At 38.3% G+C, this 21,546-nt stretch overlaps 1 pseudogene; it reads right to left on the reverse strand.

Annotated features, from left to right (window-relative positions):
• Window positions 1–2,129: 2,129 nt before the first annotated feature.
• LOC147438524 (uncharacterized) lies at window positions 2,130–2,767 on the reverse strand (annotated as a pseudogene).
• Window positions 2,768–21,546: the final 18,779 nt, after the last annotated feature.

Consider the following 21,546-nt stretch of genomic DNA (forward strand, 5'->3'; position numbering starts at 1 on the left):
CTGTAAATAACTAGGCAATATTGGCCACATAGTCAATAAGAGTATATACCACACAATCAACAGCTAATGTGGAGCTATTTAACAGGCATAAAATAGCTTTTACCAGCCAGTAGCTCTCTAAACCTAGCAGGTAGCTATCACCCACTAGCTATGAAAAACAATAGCTACCCAATAGCTGGTTAATACCTACACAATAGGTAGCTATCACCCACTAGCTATGGAAACAAATAGCTACCCAATAGCTGGCTAATACCTACACAATAGCTACCTAATAGCTGGTTAAAATAGCTAAAAGCTCTCAAAACTTGGCAAATAGCTATTACCCACTAGCTGTGGAAGACAATAGATTCTTAATAGCTGGTGAGATAGCTACTTCCAGATAATAGCTCTCAAAACATTCCAAATAGCTATTACCCAACCCAATAGCTATGGAAGACAATAGCTACCTGATAACTGGTTCTAAGATGTCTGTCAAGCAGCTATTGATAGCTGACCAGATAGCTACTAGCAACTGATATCTCTCAAATCCAGGCAAATATCTTTGACCTAATAGCTATGGCAGGCAATAGCTACCTAATAGCTAGTTATAAGCACTATCAAGCAGCTATTAATAACAACTTCAGATGGCTACTTCCAGCTAATAGCTCTCCAAAATTGGCAAAAAGCTATTACCCACTAGCTATGGAAGACAGTAGCTATGATCAATAACTACTTCCAGCTAATAGCTCTCCAACCCTGCAAAATAGCTATCACCCACTAGCTGTGGAAAATAGCTATCATCCACTAGCTATGGAAGCCAATAGCTAACTCATAGCTGATTAAAAGCTCTATCACATAGCTATTAATAATAGGTCAAATAGGTATTGCCAGCTAATAGGCCATCACCCACTAGCTATGGGAGACGATAGCTACCTAATAGCTGGTCAAAAGCTGTCTAGGAAGCAACTTTAGCCAAGTTTGGGTCTATAATATCTACTTGCAAGCTATTAAACAACTATTTCTTTTGCTAACTAGAAATAGTGGCCACATGGTGATTGAGAGTGTATATATACACACTATCAATAGCTATTGTATAGCTACGAAGGTCAATAGGTACCTCATAGCTGGTCAAAAGCTTCGAGACCAGTAGATATGTAATAGCTAGTACCCAGCTATTAGAGAGCTATTAAATTCTAATAGCTAGGAATACTGGCCACTAGTGAATGAGAAAGTATTTACTCACACAATTAACAACTATTCTGGAGCTATTTAACAAGAGCCAGGTAGCTATTACTAGCTAGTAGCTCTCTCTAAACCTAGCATATAGCTATCCACCCACTACTTATGGAAGCCATTGGCAAACTAATAGTTGGTTTAAAGTTGTATCTAATAGCTTTTTAAAATCTTGTGATAAGCAGCTATTGGTAATTGGACAGTAAGCTGTATTAGTAGCCAATAGCTAACTCATACCTATATCTAATACAGCTATTGGTTACTAATACAGCTTACTACTAATTACAAGCTTGAGTAACCAGAATTGGAACATACCTATTGGAGTAACTTTTTCTTCTGCCACGGACATTGTCTCTGCACCAAACATCTTCTTCATTGAAGTAGGGATCTCTATGCCGCATCCCGATGCTAAGCAGGAATCACTCAGCATGGACAAAGTTGTGAAACAAAAATTGTGAAAGGGGTGTTGGCATGGTAGCATGCAAACACCCACAAGTATTTTATCCTAAATTTCCAACCCACAGGCTATGCACGGCTCGTCAACAATAAATATAATGCCTCGATGTACATTTGGCATGATTGGAGGTGATGGAGAGAATACAAGTGCTTTGCCCTGTTGCAATTGTAAAATTTCACTGCCAACAAAAGCCTCTTGATTTTTGAGTCTCGCCAAGAGCACATTCTTTTGTTGCAGCTTCTCCTGTATCGGACCAAAAAATTCAGCAAAACTGTTCAAACACAAAATAAGAGGAACAACAGTATCTTCTTGATGTTCGCAAATTAACCTGTTTGGCTGCAACATCGTTGTTTTCAGACGTGCCACCCTCTGCGACACCAAGAACACCGAGAACTTGCAAGTTAGCACTGATCACAACTTGCAACATCATCACCCTCTCCAACGGCACATTGCCACTAGCCTAAAGCGTGGCTAATTCTTCTCGTGCTTCTCGTAATTGTTTCAAGAAAGTGTCTGCCTTTGACTGAACCTGTACTTCCACTTGTGCTTGCTACATTTCTTTAGAGATTTGCCCTATTTCACTCTCAAGCTGCCTAACTTTAGCTTGTACATCAGACCGCGTGATCTGTGCCAGCTCTACATCCCGACTATTTGACGTATCCACACTCACCTTTGATGACTGAGCTACCAATACTGACTTGCACACTGTTTTTCAGTTAGTCATGTGCGTCATTACTGTGGACATCTTGTTGGAGAGCCCTTGCTTATGTGCCCCCAATCGAGTAATTGAGTTCTCAGCCACAACAACCCAAGCTACCCGGTATTTGGACTTATCGAGAGACAAGTCCGCCCTCTGGAAAATTTCAAATGCAAATGCTCTGGCAAACCAGGCAACTCACTCACCGTTTATAGGTAACTCTTGGTAAACCATATGATACAACATCATGAATTTATCATAAAGCTCCGACCGTATGGTTTGAAGGTTCACCTTCTGCCCTTTGGTTCGTAGCATCGTGAACACAGACAACCAGTCTTTCTCTATAACATCCATAAAGTGTGGGTTCTCAACCCTGTCCAGGCTCAGGTTGTAGACTTCATGGAAGTCTTGTCTTGACATACAAAGTTTTGTATGCTGGATGCTAGTAAATGGAGGTGGGTTCCACCTGAAATATACATATAAAACCAGTTTTATAATTAAGTGACCCATCAAAATAACATTTTTAATCATCATTTCACCACAAGAAGTAACTAATAATAGATAAAATCTCCTAAGAGGAAGGATTTTGGCACCAATAACAAATCCTAATGCTGAAACAAGACTCTCTCTGTGTAGGTATGTGTGTGTGTGTGTGTGTGTGTGTGTGTGTGTTCATATCTATGTCCATGGATATGCATCATGGAACAAAATGAAACTGAAAAAGAAACATACAATGGTCACTGTTGGGTGGTGAAGCTATTGGGACATGAAGCACCTTGTAATGGTGAGACAGGGAAAAAAGAAAGCAAAACATGTCCAATCAAAGGTGGCAAGCTTGAGACTAAGCTAACCTGTTTCAAACATGCAATACTTTTAGATGTGCATGTGTGTGTGTGTGTGTGTGTGTTTGTGTGAGACATAGAAAGAGAGAGAGGGATGGCAGATATTGACCACCCTGCCTCAGAGATCGAGAGAGAACCTGAGAGACATGCTGCCCTGCTGCTATTGCTTCTTGCTTGAGACAAAGAGAAGCTACATGAATGCGCTCATTGTGCTCAACACCCACGCAAGTACGAGCTTCTGGGACCTCTCTTGCACGTACGAGCTTTGGTGTTTTTTTTGAGTATTTTTTGAATCCAAAAATTTCAAAGGTGCTAACAGCTAATGACATAGTTATTAAGTGGCTATTAAAAAAGAGCTTTCAACCCATAAAAGTGTACCCCCAATCATGCTTCCAATAAATAAATAAATAAATAAATATATATATATATATATATATATATATAAATATGTGTGTGTGTATGTATATCCATGCTTGTGCATGTATGCCATATATAAGGGGATTAGACATTTCCATTGTTCACATCGTAAGACCTTTCACTTGTGATATAAATTGGCTTACCCGTGATGTCACCTACTCTACATGCAAAGATGCCTAGCTCAAGGATATAAACTGAGCTTGTGTATACGTTCAAGCTTAAATATAATGAAATCACTTTGAATGCTTCACTTATTTATCCACCTTAGACCTTTCAACACAACCTCCAGATGGATCCCTTTTCCTTTACTATAAAAGCAAGGATTTTACAATAGTAATAGCCACATATGAATATCAAAGCCTAGGGTCCATCAAGTCAATGAAATGACAAGGCACTTGCAAAATACAATCACACAAGGACCTAGAATAAAATAAGTTCCCAAGCCGCTATTGTAAACTTAGATACAGTGACCCAACCATCATATTCATTGTCTTCTCAAATAAGATAAACCAGAGGTGAAACAAGGACAAATCCTTGATGAAATTAGAAACTTTCAAATGGTTTCATCAACCCTTGCTACAACCTCAGAACTTGTTTCAAAAAGCATTACCAATGTAAAACAAAAGAATCATGATGGGCAGAAGTATGCTAGTTTAAAGGATAAAATCATGGTAGCCAAAGACCATGTTAACAGCAGCTCCGAGGCAGTCACTTATCAAAAGACCCCTATATCACGTGAGTTCAAGAGGTAATTAATAATACCCCAATATACATACTATACTTACATTGTGAGCCTATTTAAAAAACCCCCACCCCCCTCTGTATGTATACATTTTTATACATTTTGGTCTTTTAATAATCCTCTCCGGTTAACTCACGTGATATCATACACATTCTAAAAAGTGACCGCCGCCCTGAGGTAGCATCTACACTGATAATGCACCAAGTTGTAGATGTGCTATGGATGTGCACAATATTTCCTATCCACATTGTATAAGGTTTTGGGCTCATTGGGAGTTCCAAATTGTATATGCTAGCTAGAAGGCTCAAATTAAACCCATAGTAGAAAGGATTGTGGTGCAAGCCTTTATAAGAAAGCTTTTATGTAAGGAGGTTTCATTCTTGAGAATCCATTCTTGAGAGCTCTCTCTTGAGTGTTCACTTTATGGATGGCCTAGCCTTGAGCTTAATGCGCATGCTTAGAATTCTAGCGCTAATCCATTCTAATTAGAGAAACATTTCTTAATCTAGTCTCTACTTTCTTCATTAGTCTTAATTCTTCTATATTCCATTATGTCATGAAGTAGTTTCACCTTCTCATTATTCTATATTTGAGTGTGTGTGATGACTTCTTGCTTATTGACCACTCCATCACTCAATTTGTGCTATTTAACATCTCTAATTAGGTTGATAAAGTTTGTACTTAATCTTGTGATTAGTGTATGTGCTCTATTGTTTGCTTATGTGTGGATGGGTTTAATGAAACTCTAGCACCATTCACCTTGTGTGTGTGTAGATTTTGATGAAGTATCTTGATTGGCATGTGGTGATTGGAGAGGCCAACACCAATGCAATTAGTGTGTGCTTGTCATGAGTGTGCTTTGGGATTCTAGTCTATGGCAAGTCGGACTTTGGTGGGCTTAATGTGTGTAGGTGATTCTTGATTGATAATGTGATTAGAGTTAGTGATTCATAGCTAATCTCAATTGCATTGGAAGAGCATTCTCTTGAATTCTCTCATTTGATAGATTTAATAATGCTCGTGCTTCCATGCACTAAACGGGTTGCCGATCCTAGGATTGATAATTTTGTTGGTCTTGGGTTTATAAGGTTATGCTATGATTGCCCCCAACATTTAGTGCCGATGCCGGGGATCGATAACCTAAGCTAGTGAGTATAGGATGTTTAGAATAGAGTAATTTCACTACCAATTTCATCGGTTTTTGAGTGTGTAACTCAATTTTGGTTTGATTTGATGATGTATGTGCAAGTAATTGAAGCTAGTTTTTGAGTTATGAATATCCCAAACCCCAAATTTACTAATTTCATACTAAGCCTTACTAATTTCGCTTCATTTCCATGCTAATTGTACTAATTCCATGCTAATTTTACTAATTTTTGACTAACTTTGCTAGCCTAACTGCTAATATTTGATGTGTAATGTATGATTAATCCTCTTATAAGAGGTGGAAACAACACTTTTATAAAGTTTTTTTGTACAAATCCATGCCTGATTTGATGATTTGAGTGTTTGATTTTTGGCCTACAATGGTCAATTTTTGGGCCAAAATTGGAAGAGCCACACATGTGTGTGCATGGTAGAATCATCGTGTGGAGCAAGGATTAGCTTGGATACAATCGATTGTAAGTGCATTTCCCTACTCCATTCAATTTTTGGGTGATTAATTGGATTCCAATGAGTTACTAATATATTGCTAAAATTAGGTGGTAAATCAATTGACATACTTTGAGAGACTAATTTAATTGTTTTGGAATGAAATTGGTGGTCAATTTTGACTAATGAATGATTCGTGTGTCAAGATTAAGCTTGATTTGCAACAAGAATTCATGTGTGTGCATAAAAATCACTGTGTGTGTAATGCACCAAAGACAGAAAAAACTTCCATAAAATTCAAGTGTGTGTGCACCTAATCTTGAGTGTGTACATGTATAAAAATTGATAGAGTTGATGATATGTGAGTGTGAAATCATGTAATTGATGTGAATTCCAATCATTGGATATGCCTAATTGCCAAGAAATTGGGCAAAATTTGAGTGTGTGTGCCCATCCAAGACCACTTGATTTTCAATGATTTATGGTCAATTGGAGCACCCAAATGTTTTTTGATTGTGAAATACGCATGAAAAGTGTGTGCAATCATTACGGAAAGGCCTAATTGCATTGATAATCAAACAAAATTAGGATTTTTTGCTCAATTTTGGAGTGTGTGCATTGCTTGATTAGGGAAAATTAAGATTGATTTTGAAAAATTGAGCATGCATGCATTTGCTTATGCTTGATCAAGCTTGCAATTTGGGCATTGCAATGAGGAATTGATGGATTTCTTGCATAAGATTTTTGGTCTAAATTTGGGTGTGTGTGCCTACTCAATGGCATTTGATATCCAAATTGGGGATGAATGATTGGTCTCGGTCACCAATATTGATGATTAGTAGATAAAAAAATATTGGGGTGTATGATCAAATGACACAATTGAGGATGATTTTATTACCGTTGATGTGTATGCCAATTGGATATGGTAAAAATTTCAATGAGTTGTGCATGTGCAAATATAGCCATAAAAACCAAAAAATGACAAATCCGATTGGGTTTGGATTATTTGAGCTATTTGAGATACAAGAAATTAATTTTGCAATGATTAAAAACCGGGTTTGAATTGACCAATGTTTTGTGCCAATTGGGTTTGCCTAACTGTGGACAATGATATGAGCAACTCATGTTGAAATGATTAAAAATCAAGTTTGGAAAAACCAATGAGAGCTTGTGCACTCATTTTGTGTGTATGAATTACCCAATTAATTTTTGTGCATGAATTGTTTTAAATCCAAAGTGTACGTTCAAGTGATTCAATTGGAATCAACAAGATTGGAAATGGGATTATTTTGGAGTAATGTTCAATTGATGATAATTTTTTCAAAATCCCATCATGGTTTCAAAGAGTCATGCATCTACAATTTTTTTAATAAAAAAATGATACATTGAAAGACATTGTGCTGAGGTTTTGAACATTTTTGTGTGTGAATGATCAAAGGTCGGAAGGAAATTTGTAGAGCTCATTTGAAACCTTTGAAAAAAATTGGTTTGGCATACATGAGGAAATAATTTTTCCACACACATAATCTCGGATATCTAGAGCACCCACACCCTCTCTTTTCTCCAATGGGATGTAGGAAGCCTCCCTTAAAAAAACAAAAGAGAAAAGCCTCCCCAAGACGTCCTTTTAGCATGCCAGCTGATCACCCTTGGTGGGTTCCTCTGCCTAGCTTGGAGGACCCACACGCTTACACACACATGTGCTTGCCAAGAATATTGGGCTCCAGCTTTTTGAGTTATTTTGACTATCGCAAGCCTAGCTCAGCACCTTTTCCGAGCTACACGTTGATAGTTGCAGATTGCAATTTGTAGTGTTGCACCACGTTGTAGATGGGCCATTCTTGTCTCACACTAACTATTGTTAGCACTACCACATGCCCCACCTGACTGCGAAAGCGCAAGTGACCTCACCACACACACCCTTCCAAGTTCCCCCCAATAAGCCCCTGCTAATTGGGCCCGCCCCGTACCAGCTCATTCCACCCACCTCTGCTGCCTTCATGGCGCAATACAACCACCAATTCACAACCGCTGGTAGATTCTAGCTCACACACAATCCATCATTTGATGCCTAGACGCTCGCTTTTGGTGCTGCTTGCAAACCCTTAAACCACACCCATGCTCAGCCTCTGCACATCGCATCCTGCAGACTTGATTAACTACCGATTATGGTGCATAAACACCCACACACGCACACACACACCTTTAGACATAGACAGCCGCAGACTCGCAGCAATCGACGACCAAAACAAAGGGGAAATTTTATTTTGAAAAAAAAATGTTAAGGATTTCTTTAGAGAGCATTCTCACCCTTCTCTGCATCCAAAAAAATGCCAAAAATCTACCATCATCTTGCAAAGTCTTGGGCGTGAAAATGAGCATTTATTTTAATTTCAAAAGTTGTGCTTGCTGAAAAAGGTTGGAAGCACATTGTTGAATGTTGTCGATTACTATGTGCTTGTTGAATTTAAATTGGTAAAAAATGAGCTCATGAAAATGAACCAGTTTCTTTATGGTCGATAGTCTCTTCCTGTTACCTTCTTTGATAAAATATTCTAATGAAAGGAGGAGAGATCAAATTTGTGCATTTCATGGCGATGATTTGTAACGTTTTCTTATGGAATGTGTTAACAAGGTAAGAATTGTGATAGCCATGATCATTTTAGCGTTTGGGTTATATCAAAAACTTTTAGCACTAAGAAATGAGCATGATTTTGAAGGTTGCATAAGCCATCAAAGGGGATAAGTAATAAATAATTTGAGAATTTGGCTATCAAGATCCATGCGTCATGAGTTGCAAACATCTTGAATGCGTTATTTTTCTTACTCCAGTTTGCTATGTAGGAGTAACAATGTGAGCATCGAATTGTGTGATGATTGTGTGAGCATTTTAATGCCTAAACAAACTTCATTGCACATGTGTCTTTGGCTTCTGCACTCTTCTATTGCTCATTTGATTTACAGTTTCATTGACCTCAAAGACAAATTCTTTGTGATATACATGTGGCTTTCACTTTTTAGAGCAACAATTGACCAGTGCATTGATCCTTGGTTGAGGCACTTTATGCTTGAAAATGGCATTGGATATGCATTTTAGTACTTAGATTGAATGCAAAATCATTGCATTGCACTAAAATTGAGCTTTTTTGAAAGAGCAAAGGGTACCATTTTGAATTTTTGATTAAGCTCAATATTTTTTGGTGCTTGAGGTGCATGTATAAATGCTTTGGCACTAACAATTGTGCATTGTTTTGAAGGGTTGTGGGAAACAAAAACTTTCATTGATCGAAGGAGGGTTCAACATTGCAACGTATTGAAATATGTGACTATTTAGAGCCATTTCATTTCATTTGACCCAAGTTGTATAAATTCTAGATCTAAGTTTTGTCTAAATACAAACATTTCCATTTGAGCTAGCTGGTAGACATCTTTTTGAGAGCTTTCAAGTACAAAATTTACTTTCATTCCATCAAAAGTTGCAGTCATTTCTAGCGCATAGCTTGCTCTAAAATTGTAAAATTTCATGTGAGATAGTTGTTAGCGAACTTTTTTGGAGAGCTTTAGAAATGTAAAATTTGGCTTTCAAAATCCATTTCATTTCACTTAAAAGTTGCATTATTTCTAGCTCTTGGCTTTGTTTTAAATTCCATATTTTTGAGCTAGCAACATATCAACTTTGAATCATGCATGAGAGATTGTAAAAATTGTAAAATGTGCTTACTTAGAAGAATTATCTCTCTCATTTTTGATGTGTATGTATACACTAGCTATCAAAGAGCACCATGTGCATAACCAAAGATAATTTTTTCCCTATGGTTTTTTCCCTTTGGCATATTTGGGTATTTGAGACCCTAGCATTAGGATTTTATAAATGTTTCTTTTGTGGTTTTTTGGCTTTCAGTAAATGGCTTTGGAGCTTGTGTTCACACTTAGCTTCAAGAAGGTGTAAATAATAAAAAGAATCAAGAGGCTTCCACCAAAGTGGATGCTTGCTCAAGGATGCTCAAAAGATCATGAATAGGTGAAATCCTTCCACGATATTGCTCTTTTGTTTATCTCTCCATTCCCCATGCTTGGATTTAGTGAATTTGCTTCTAAGTTATGGCTCTTTCATTTTCAAAAACTAGGCATACTAAAGTTTCAATACTTTGCTTTGTGAATATGAAATTCACTAGAAATGTGTGCTAATCATAGGTGAATTGCCTTGACCTTAGGTTAATGTAGGATCATTGTTTGTTAGTCTTAGACTCTTAGTGATAGTCTTAATACTCCTTTCATATTTAACATGACCTAGGGCTATGATTAGGATTTAGTCCCTTAGTCCATTTTCCATAAACATCTCATGATGAAAGCAATAAAAAAGTGCAAAAAAAATGAAACAATGAAGCAAAAAATTGTCAAGAAAAAGTAGCAAAAATGCTAATAGACACATGAAGAGAAAATTTCTATGTTATGTTGTGTCCATGTGGGGCATAGTGCCTTATTGGTACTTGATAGGCAAGGGGAATCACCTTGGCTCGCTTTGTCAATGCCCTAAACCGATGCCTTGGGCCGATAAGGATTAGTCGTCGCCTTGGTAGGATAGTAGATTCTTGGAATACCTTTTTGAGGGTTCAAGGAGCCGAGAGTCGTAGCTAGATTTTCCTTGGGGTGGTAGCTTTGTATTTTGATTTGCGTTTTTCTATAAAATGACAAAAACAAATCTTCCATGAGCTTCAAAAAGCTATGACAATGTACAAATAGATTAAGAGCTTTTTTATAGCCCGTAAACATGATAGACTTGAATGATTTATTAAGATTGGTCATATAGTTTTTAGGCTAGTTAGTTTATGACCTTGCATTAACCTAGGGTCATAACTGATTGCTTGTGTTTAATGCATACAACTGAAATTTCAAGTGGTTTAATCTTTACAATAGTATAGGTGTTTTTTTTGCTTTATGTTGTTTAGTTTTTGACTATGATTGACCCATCTTATAGAAGCAAAAATTCACTTTGCATGATTGTTCATTGTACTTCTTGTTTTATTCATCCTTGTTGGCCTTTGATACTCATTACTTGTTCTTATGATTTGCAGCTTAACATTCTTCCATGGACTTGATTTCTACCATGTTAGCATGTTTTGCTTCACCGACACACAAGGACGTGCACCAAATTAGGAAGGGGGGAATGTTAGCTGCGGCTAACATAGGCTAAACCGATTATGCACCAAGTTGGAGATGTGCTATGGATGTGCACAATATTTCCTATCCACATTGTATAAGGTCTTGGGCTCATTGAGAGTTCCAAATTGTATATGCTAGCTAGAAGGCTCAACTTAAACCCATAGTAGAAAGGATTGTGGTGCAAGCCTTTAAAAGAAAGCCTTTATGCAAGGAGGCTTCATTCTTGAGTAGTCATTATTGAGAGCTCTCTCTTGAGTGTTCACTTTATGGACTGCCTAGTCTTGAGCTTAATGCCCATGCTTAGAAGGTTAGTGCTAATCCATTGTAATTAGAGAAGCATTTCTTAATTTAATCTCTACTATCTTCATTAATATCAATTCTATATTCTATGCTTATATCAGCACTATATTCTATGTATTCACTATATTCTATGCTTATATCAGCACCTAAATTGAGCACTATTGCTCCTTATATGCTTTCTCTACAGGTAGAAGTAGCCCCCAAGTGGTTAGGGGATATGTAATACTACTTGTCAATGAACATTGAAATGCTTAGGATTTTTGAGGTTGCCAAGAAGTCTGAAGTACTTGTAACCATTATATAGAAGGAAAGACTAGAGGATAATTATAGACTCAAGTGTCATATGAGAGGTTTGAGATAATTTCCAATAGTGACAGTAAGAAGAATATTCAAAGAACTAGGTCTATGACATGCATAGTGGCATGAACCCCCAATTAAATTTAAACTTTGATGAATAAATAGAGTAGGATCAATTTTTTATTCATGTGTACTAAGTCCTCTACCTCTTTTCTTAAGCTTAGATGGAACTCCTTAATTATCTGAATGAACTTCCAAGTGACTTTGCAAGGAACGCCTTTTTCAATTATGTTGTCAAGTTCAATGTTTGTTGGGGAATTTAAGTGGTTCAAACTTCAAGAGGAACTAGACGTTACCTTGCTACATAGCATGGGAATTGTATGCTTGATGCCCAACCAAAACATCAAACTAAGATACTTGATAGTTATATGACTGATCCATAGCTTTGGGTTAAGTAAAAAATCCAAGAGGATGAGATCCAAATGCACAGATATGTTCTTTATGTCAACCTTTGTTCACCTTTGGAAGTACCTAACCAAGACATCATTCTCTCTAAGAAGCTCTTTATGCTCAACCAAAGGTATGGCTTTTGTGACTAGGTCATGTGCAAGATTTGGAGGAAGTCTAATAGTGGAAATCAATTCTATTATGTTCCTCCAGATTGATTTTAGAAGATTCAATATGGACCAGGAAGATTATGATGCAAAGACAATTTTGACACAAACTAGAGAGGTGGATTTGTATACTATTGATGGGGTGATGTTGCATTTACTTCTAGTATTCCTCTTGCCTTTATGTCTGATAGAGATTCCACTTGATCTTGATGGCTACTAGTTGGGTGGTTTAACACTTTTACTAGTGCGAGCCTTAGTCATGTGCATCTACCTGACGGATCAACATATGACATAGATAATGCAAGAGATATATGCTTGTCATTACCCAATGGTGCATCTTATATGCTATGACATGTCCGTTATGCTCCTAAGATTGTACATAGTTTGATCTTGGAGAGATAGTGGATGTTAGGTATTGCTTAAAGAGAATTTCCTCTAGATGCATTGCGGTTTGCTAGTCATTAGAAGAGGAGCCATGATTGGCTTGGTCTACCCTTGCATATATGTGAGGTACAAGTAATCATAGTCTCAATTGTGTTGCAGGCATGTCATCAAGAGATGAGAAGAATCTCTTTTGTGGATGTCTAGTATGATGTGCACAATGTGCCTATTTCTATAGAGTTAGAGCATCCATTCTTGATAGCAAGACTCAGCAGCTTGATCCTCTTAGGATAGAGATACCTCTAACCATGGAGATGACCAATGAATTCTTTGACATGCACATGCTAGAGGGTAGTATGGTGATGCCAGGGCATGTGGAGATAGTCCCTATGGATGATGAGGGAGTGGTGACTACCCTATAGTCAACATGGTAGTGCATGACTAGTTTTAGTGGTGATGGAGTGAGTGGTGAATACCCTGTAGTCAAGATGGCAGTGCATGACTAGTTTTAGTGGTGATGGAGTGAGCCTTCAGTTGTGCAAAAAAATTGGTAGAGTCACTGCACATGGCATTGATATATGGCATTGATGTGATTGCCACAAATATGCTAGCAGACATTGCATATTTTTCATTGGCGTTCAAGACTCTCATATACAACCTCTTAGTGTCGAGACCCAACATAGTAGATGCAGTGGGAGTGTTTGTAGTTGGGGTTGTTTTGAGTCAAGCGATGATTGACACTAGAATGATGCATCATGGAGTAGTGCATGTCATTACAATATACTTGCAAGATATGCATGTTGATTCTAGTATAGGGATATATACTTTTGCACACCACTAAAGCCTACATGGTTGCATACAAGAGAGCCAGTGGATATAGGTTGAGACAAGATTTCTCCCTTTACCTCTTGTACATACTATTAGTTCCTACAATAGTACCACTTATCTGCACATTTTTCTCTAAGTGGGAGATTTTTCAGTAAAGGAAGTGTGCCTCCTACCCCGGTTGGATGTGCCATAGTCAACAAGCAGCCCATCACTTGCACACACCTTATTATTTACTAGATAGAAGAATAAGGGGCTCTCTCTCACACATTGCGGTGAGTAGCTCCACTCACATTCTATGTTATCTCTCTCTCTCTCTCTCTCTCTCTCTCTCTCTCTCTCTCTACACACACACACACACACACACACCGCATGTGTGCACTCAAAACATGAATGTGCTCACTACATCAGAGGACTTTGGAGTATAGGGACAAAGGACAATTTTCATATATTGTGACAACTTTAGTGGCATGGATTTGGCTCAAAAATCAATGTTTCTTGCAAGGATGAATCACATTGAGGTGCATTACCACTATATTAGAGAGAGGTTCGAGTACATGGTGGTGGATGGGTAGGTTGCATTATGCATATATCTTCATGAATGTCGCTGGAGCAGAGAAGGTACAATGTTTTTAAGTGATGCCTTGCATACGAGAGACATTGTTGAGCTTGAGGGGAGTGTTGAGATACCAAGCTCAACATGTGCTACTCCTGGATGACTATCATTCAACACCACACATATCTTTGTCAATGATACTACAATTGGACTACACCGACTTGGTCTACCTAGTGAAGTGATAGCACACTTATCCTACTAGCTCACTCACCAACGGTTCATGCTAGACCATTGTACTAGTTTTCCCTTATGTTGCTCTATCTTTGGTATGGATATCAGAGTTCTTAACTTGTATTAGTGAAGACAAGGAAGAAGAAGAAGGTTTGAAATCCATATGTGTGTGTATGTATGTGTGCGTGCATGCACGTGCGCTTGTAAGAGATCAATCTCTCTCCTTTTGTTTATCTTAACACCCATGGCCACTTTACTTCTTTCTAAGAAAGGAGGAGTTGTGATTGGACGTGTGCACCATTCTCATGAGAATCATAATTTCTTTGTTGAATTTGTTCCTCAAATCTATGAAGTAGAAACTCTCCCTTTGTTGACAATACACATTCAAAAAGTTATTTCCTTTTCAAGCAAGAAGAATTTATTAAGGAGAGCCTTGAGATCTCTTCCTCAATGTGTCCAACGGCTCTTGAAAGACCCGTTGTCCTCTCCTTTTGGAGTGTCTTGCAAATCCACCACTTTTTGTCCTAGTTGACGCGTACGTGTTTGTTAATCATAGCCTGGTCTTCTCTTGGAAGAGTAAACAAAGTACGTAATTATGCCTGGAGAGTTACTCATTGTGTAAGGGGGTTGCCCTCCTTCACGCTTGCACCTCCAATACACTGCACTCTTCCCAACTACGTGTGTTCCGATACAAACCAACACGAGAGAGAGAGAGAGAGAGAGAGAGAGAGAGAGAGAGAGAGAGAGAGAGAGAGAGAGAGAGGGAGAGAGAGAGAGAGAGAGAGAAACAACCTTCCATACAATGCCGCGAGCTACATAAAAAAAAAATCTATATTGGTCTTCGCGATTGTGTTGATGCATGACACATCTCTCTCTCTCTCTCTCTCTCTCTCCTCTACATGCCATATATGCCCTTTTTCTCATCAAAGCTTTCAAAATAATCTTCATAGATTCCCCTTAATGAAGCAAGTGAAACAATTCTAGAACCACCTATTGAAAATGTCTACTTGATGTATCATCATTAGACAAGCCTATGCTTTTTCATATCCATAATGATTTCTCCATTGTCAAATGGGGATATTATTTTTCTTTGAGATTTAGAGAAGAGTTAAAGAGTATCCGCACTCTTGAATCTTGTTCAGAAAAGAGAGTCGAAGAGTGGGTGGTTCCTAGTCCATGTAAGTTTACCTGACATTCAACAGAATTGAAGCTGTGTGCAACCACAAGGAGGCATATGACAAAAACATAAGCTTCCCCAATGTTTGATGTAATGGTACCCCCACATGGATGGGGTAATTGTTATAAATTAACCCCTGCCACTAATTGCACCTCTTTGAGTTGCGACTATATTTTGGGAATCTTACCCGGTTTTCTCCTCGTGTGTGTGCATGAGAAAATGTCCAATCAAGGGTCACTTCTTCCTCTTTAATAAATTACCCCCTCCCATGTGGGGGGTACCTAAGAGAGGACCATTAACAATTCTTACTTCCTCACACTTTAAGGAAAAGACAACAAGTTGTTATGATAAGCGCTTCAAGCTCTTGACTTGAAAATGGTAGCTACAAGCAATAGAAAGATCTCTACTTCTTAGCCTTGCAAGTCTCTTTCTACCAAGTGTCCCAACTTAATAATATTTGAGGCCAAATATAAGGTGCTTTTCCTCTTATCCTTTTTTTTTGGGCGAAACTCACAATTGTGAGTGGATGATTGTATCAAAATCTCCATAAAGAAACATACAAAGTAACTTCAAGCTCATGCCAAGCCTTGAGGTATCTCTTGTTATCTCCAAATGCTACAAAGGCGAGCCGATATCCATGATCACATACATTTGTTAATGGTGAGGATTCTCTCGTTATCTCCAGATGCTACAAAGCACCAGACAAAGCCGAGCCGATATCCATGATCACATACAATTGTTCATGGCGAGGATTTTCCCAATTCCACTTGTCCAAGTTCTTCCTTTTTTCGAGGCTGACAATCACTTCTTGATTTCTTGAATGATGTCCATGAAGCTATCTATTGAGAGGTCATTTTCAAATTTATGATGATTTCTCATCTTCTAGACTTGTTGAAAGAAACATAATCTACTAGTTTGTGTGCAAATTAACAACGCTTGGATTTTTATCACCCTATCACCTAAGAAAAAAAATCATTCTTTAAAAGCCCTATCTTCCAAGTTCTTTGAAACCATTTGCATATCTTACTTGCTAGGACTCCAATCATCAGGCACTCCTTGAATAAGGGAGAAGGGTCCTCTCTTGCCATTTTGCACCCCAAGCACCTATATGAGCCAATACTTCTAGCTAGAATCTTCATGCATGTTGCAAATACCCCCATAGCATCTTCTACAAAAATATCTTCATCAATAGTTGCCATTGTGGATTCCATATGTTGGTTGTCATTGTCACCCATCTTTATTCCAGCCAATGGACATTCCACTATTTGTTCAGGGGGAGAATCAATTAGTCTTGAGAATTAGTGTGTGGTAGATACTCTTGGTTTGTGGTTTACAAAAATGCTTGCTCTTGGGCCATCGCCAGGCTTTCCACGTGAAATCTGACTCGTAAATAGGCATCAAGTGCTTGTCCAGCCCTTCAACAATCGTAATTTTTACTAGCAGTCTTTTAGTGCCATTGAGGTGGAACTAGGTTGCCAGTTGGTCAGATTCTCTCTAGCTCTTGTTGTTGTCATCCCAATGGCTTGTCCTTTCGGAAAATTTTTCTCTTTAGGAAGCACAATGTGCAAGGATACTTGATGAATTCTAGCAATGGGTGATCATTTGTCAAACATACAATTATTGATTGTAGAGTATGTCATTATCTATAAAATGGTCATGGTTAACTTTCAAGATGCTTGCCTTAGGACTATATGTCATTTGATGGTGATAAGTCTTTCTGATGGCATCTAGGGTGCACAAGCTGGGTGTGAAAAGCAAAGGGATCTCCATTTTCCACATGGAAAGGGGTCTTTTCAATGCCAGGGATGGGGTTTCCCATAGCGAGATATAAATTGGGTCAAGTTACAAATCAAGGGGAAGCCACATGACAGTGCCATGAGTGATGATGAGGCAGTCCACGATGAACTTAATAAAAATTAATGGAGTAAATTGGTCAAAGAGACATACCATTTTGAATTTTAAACCCGGGGGATTGACTATGGAAAACTTATCGCACCATGTAAGTGCAGGGGAGGGGTTTTTTTCACAAGTTACATAAGCATAAAAGTTAGGGGCAGGACCTGAATAATTTGTCTCTCAAGATTAAAAGTAAGGGAGGGGGGGGGGGGGGGGGGGGGGGGGGGGGGGAAGAGAAGTGAGAAAAGGGAAAAATGAGAGGAAGCTTTTGTGTTTCAAAATCATAGCTTCCCAAAAGAGTATGCCCTCAAAATTTTGAGGCATTCGCTACAAAGATACATACAAGAACTAACATTGCTTTGTATCAATTTCTTATGTTTTTTATTATAGTTAATTTGTTGAGGGATGAAAGGTATAAAGAGTTTGTATAGATACAAATTAACAAGGAGAACCTAACAAAACTTTATAACCATGTTTCTTTAATTAATTTAGATGGGTCAAAATTGGCGGAGTAGCTAGTGTGCAGGTTGAATGGGCACATAGTTTGAAAGTCAAACTAAGACACATTGATGGTACATCTATTTATCAACAGAAGTGGCACCTTAGTACATTGCTAGTCACTATGCTACATTCTCTTTGACTAATTTTACTCAGTTAGATCATGTGAGACCTAAATTTTATATGTAAGATAGTTTTAAGCATTGACTATTGTAGAAGCATAGAAAGGGGGGTAATATTCCCTAATATAAGTCGTATATATATATAGGTTTTATCAAAGTTTTTCGCTCATAGGTGGCGTCCCGTTTTGTAAATAGAGTAAAACACCCGGGATTTTAAATCCCTTGTGTCAGTGCAGTGGCTGCTCCTTAGCTTCTCGCTCCTTTCCCAAGAAATCCCTCCTCACCATGGCTATGGTAGCTCCATCATCTCCCAAGCTTCTCCCTCTTCCCATAGCGGCTCCCTCTTTTATCAAGATCCTCCCTCACTTGTTTGGTTGGATCCCTCCCTCTTCTCCCAATTCCTCCCTCCTCTACTTGCTTCCAACCTCTCTTCATTGGACTCAACTTCACCTTTGGTCTCATCCATTAATTAAGCTTTCTTGTACATTCCATTGGTAATCCAAGACAAGATACCACAATTTGTGTGTGTGTGTGTGTGTGTATGAGAGAGAGAGAGAGAGAGAGAGAGAGAGAGAGAGAGAGAGAGAGAGAGAGAGAGAGAGTCCTTTTGGGTTTTTGTAAACGATTTTGAAGTGGCTGAATGAGCACAATAGGGGCAAATAAGTGGCTTAAGGATGTGAATGTCCTTGGTGCTTGGGTCTACACTCTAATATTTTTTTATAGGAAAAGGTAAATGTGGTACAGGGTGCCAGTGTTTAATAATTTCTTTTTTGCAAGTGGCATGGATGATGAGGACTCACATCCATGAGCTAGGACCTACTAGGAAGTTTAATGCTATTGGTGCCTGGGTTTACACTATGCCTTTTTGCATAGGACAAAGGGAATGAGGGTTTAGGGTGTAAGTGTTTAATCTCTGATTTTTTGCAAAGGGCATGGGTGCTGAGGATTCACACCCATGAACTGGTACATAGGGATTCCAATGCCCTTGGTATACTCTATTTTTCTAATAGAGAACAAGGTGCATTAGGGTTTAGGATGCTAGTGTTTGATTGTAAAGGGCATGGGTGATGAGGACTCACCTCCATGATCTGGGACCTAGGAAGGTCAATGCTCTTAGTGCCTAGGTTTACACTATTCTTTTTTGTAGAGATTAGGATGAATGAGGGTTTAAATTGTCACCGTTTGATCTCTCCTTTATTGCAAAGGGAATGGGTGAAGAGGATTCGCACCCATGAGGTGGGACCTAGGGAGGTCAATGCCCTTGGTGCCCAAAAAACTCCAAAGCCAGCGACATGATTTCCCAGCTTTCTTGGAGAACCTTGTGTTTAGGACATGTGTGTGGATATTTTTAGACTTATACTTATATACAAAAGAACATAACAGTTCAAAACAGATCTAGCTTTAGACAAAGAACAATAATTAGGACATAAAAAACTCAGTCTTTTTTTTGTACATCATAGTGAGAATGAGGTATCATTCTAGTGTTTTGTACATAAGATAGTCAAGAACAACTTATTTGGAAGTGAAAGAGGCCAGTTTCGACATTGATGGACAACAACTTTGAAGATAGAGTCCTCACCTGCATCCATATAAACAAGAAAATAGTTTTTTTAGCCGTTATCAATTGTTAAGGGAAAGGCCATGTTTTTTCCCTTGGCAGTTAAACAACCTCGATAAGAGGGCTTGTGAGACTTGCCAAGCAAGTTGAATTTAAAGTTTTCCACTAAGAACTCATTGAATCTCAGAGATCTTTCCATAATACAAGCACGATAAGCAAAACTTGCTTATGTTCAATGAGCTTTTTGCAGTCGGGTAAACCATGGCTGCCAGACAAAGATATTTGGCATGGCCGATTAGTTGTTTTTCATTTTCAAATCTGCGACAAGTAAAGGAAATTTGACAAAAGGTGTGTATTGAGGAAAGTGTCAAAGTGTTGAAGCATTCCTGGTTCTCTAATGGTTTCAATAGCATGCAAGGTGTACTCAAATTGAACCAAGACAATACGAGAAGACTTGCGGTCTCACGAATGAAAGGCAACATTTTTTAAGTTATATTGTTGTATTAAAGCAAGTACAAGCAAGGTTTGTGGCTTATAAGATATAAGTATCGGCAGGGCCAATCAAAACTAACACTTCAAGACATGGAGTTTTGGATTTTCTAGGGCACGGCCCCTAGACAAATTATATGCACTCAATGCAATCAAATGTGGTTGTGATCATCCCATTCTCCACAAGCAAGATCCAATGGATTTTCAAGGGTAATTGACAACGACTACAGTTACGCTTTGTTCATAAAATTCAGCTAGTTATTGCTTGCTAGAGAACGGCAAGTACAAGTTCTTTAAACTCTGTCTTGACTTTGAGTCTAGAAAAATGGTAATATATGGGTGTATCGGCAATGAAGGGTCATAAGATTGGATCATGGCTCCGTACAACTAGAGCACATAAACCATGGAGTACGACTCCATAGACAACTATCCACGAGCAAGGCTTGTGTAGACAACTGATGTCTTACTGCTTCAAAACCATTTGAAGCTTGTGCTTCCAACATAGTGTAGCGGAATGGACAATCCATTCAACACTATGGAAAAGCAAGGCTTTTTAGGACTGAGGCTCTATGGATGCAAGGCCATTGAGTACACTCAAGACGTAATCATGTCACGGGATGCTATGCCTTCCATTTCCAAGGACAGTGGTTACAAAAATTGGCAAGTATGATTGTGTCTTGAGTACACTCAAGACACAATCATGTCACGGGATGCTATGCCTTCCATTGCCAAGGACAGTGGTTACAAAAATTGGCAAGTATGTTACCTTTAAGTTTCAATTTTGAACTTATTCCCTTTTGAGGCAAATGATGGGAAAAAATCCTACGGGCCATCAAAAGTATTATGCTAAGCTAGCAAAATGATACTATGGTCCTTTCCAAATCTTGAAGCCCATCAATGAGATGGATTATCAACTCAAGTTTCCCAACCATTGGCTCATACAAAATTCTTTTCATGTGAGCCTACTTAAGCCCTACAAAGGAGAGCCACCAAGTGAACAAATGATTGAAGAACCTCCCAAAATCGAAGACCAAGAAGAGGTGCTACAACCCAAAGATATCCTTTGGCATGAAGACAAGGTACTATGACATGGTAAGATTAACCGATGGTATCTTATTAAATTAAAAAATTATCCTTTTGAAGATGCTAGATGGATGCAAGGAATACAGCTTAAGGATAGTACAAACCTTGTAAATGATTACAATGCCACATTAGAGTTAGCAAATATACAAATTTCTTTTAAATGACCAATGTTTTTGTCTTATAAGAATAGTTCTCTTTTTATTGTGCACAAATTTAAATAGCATGCATGCTTAGAATCATGTTTGTGATGACGACGTCTCTCAAACACCAAGTAGAATTTGTCACTCTACTTGGGAGAATGAAATGGACTAACAAGAAGACATGTTTGATGCAGCTATGCCTCCCAAGAACCAAATGGATTAGTCATTCATCTTGGAAAGATGTCGTAGGGTAAAA

Source organism: Adiantum capillus-veneris, chromosome 16 (genome assembly GCF_014529385.1).
Source record: "Adiantum capillus-veneris isolate H3 chromosome 16, ASM1452938v2, whole genome shotgun sequence".
Classification (NCBI taxonomy): Eukaryota; Viridiplantae; Streptophyta; class Polypodiopsida; order Polypodiales; family Pteridaceae; genus Adiantum; species Adiantum capillus-veneris.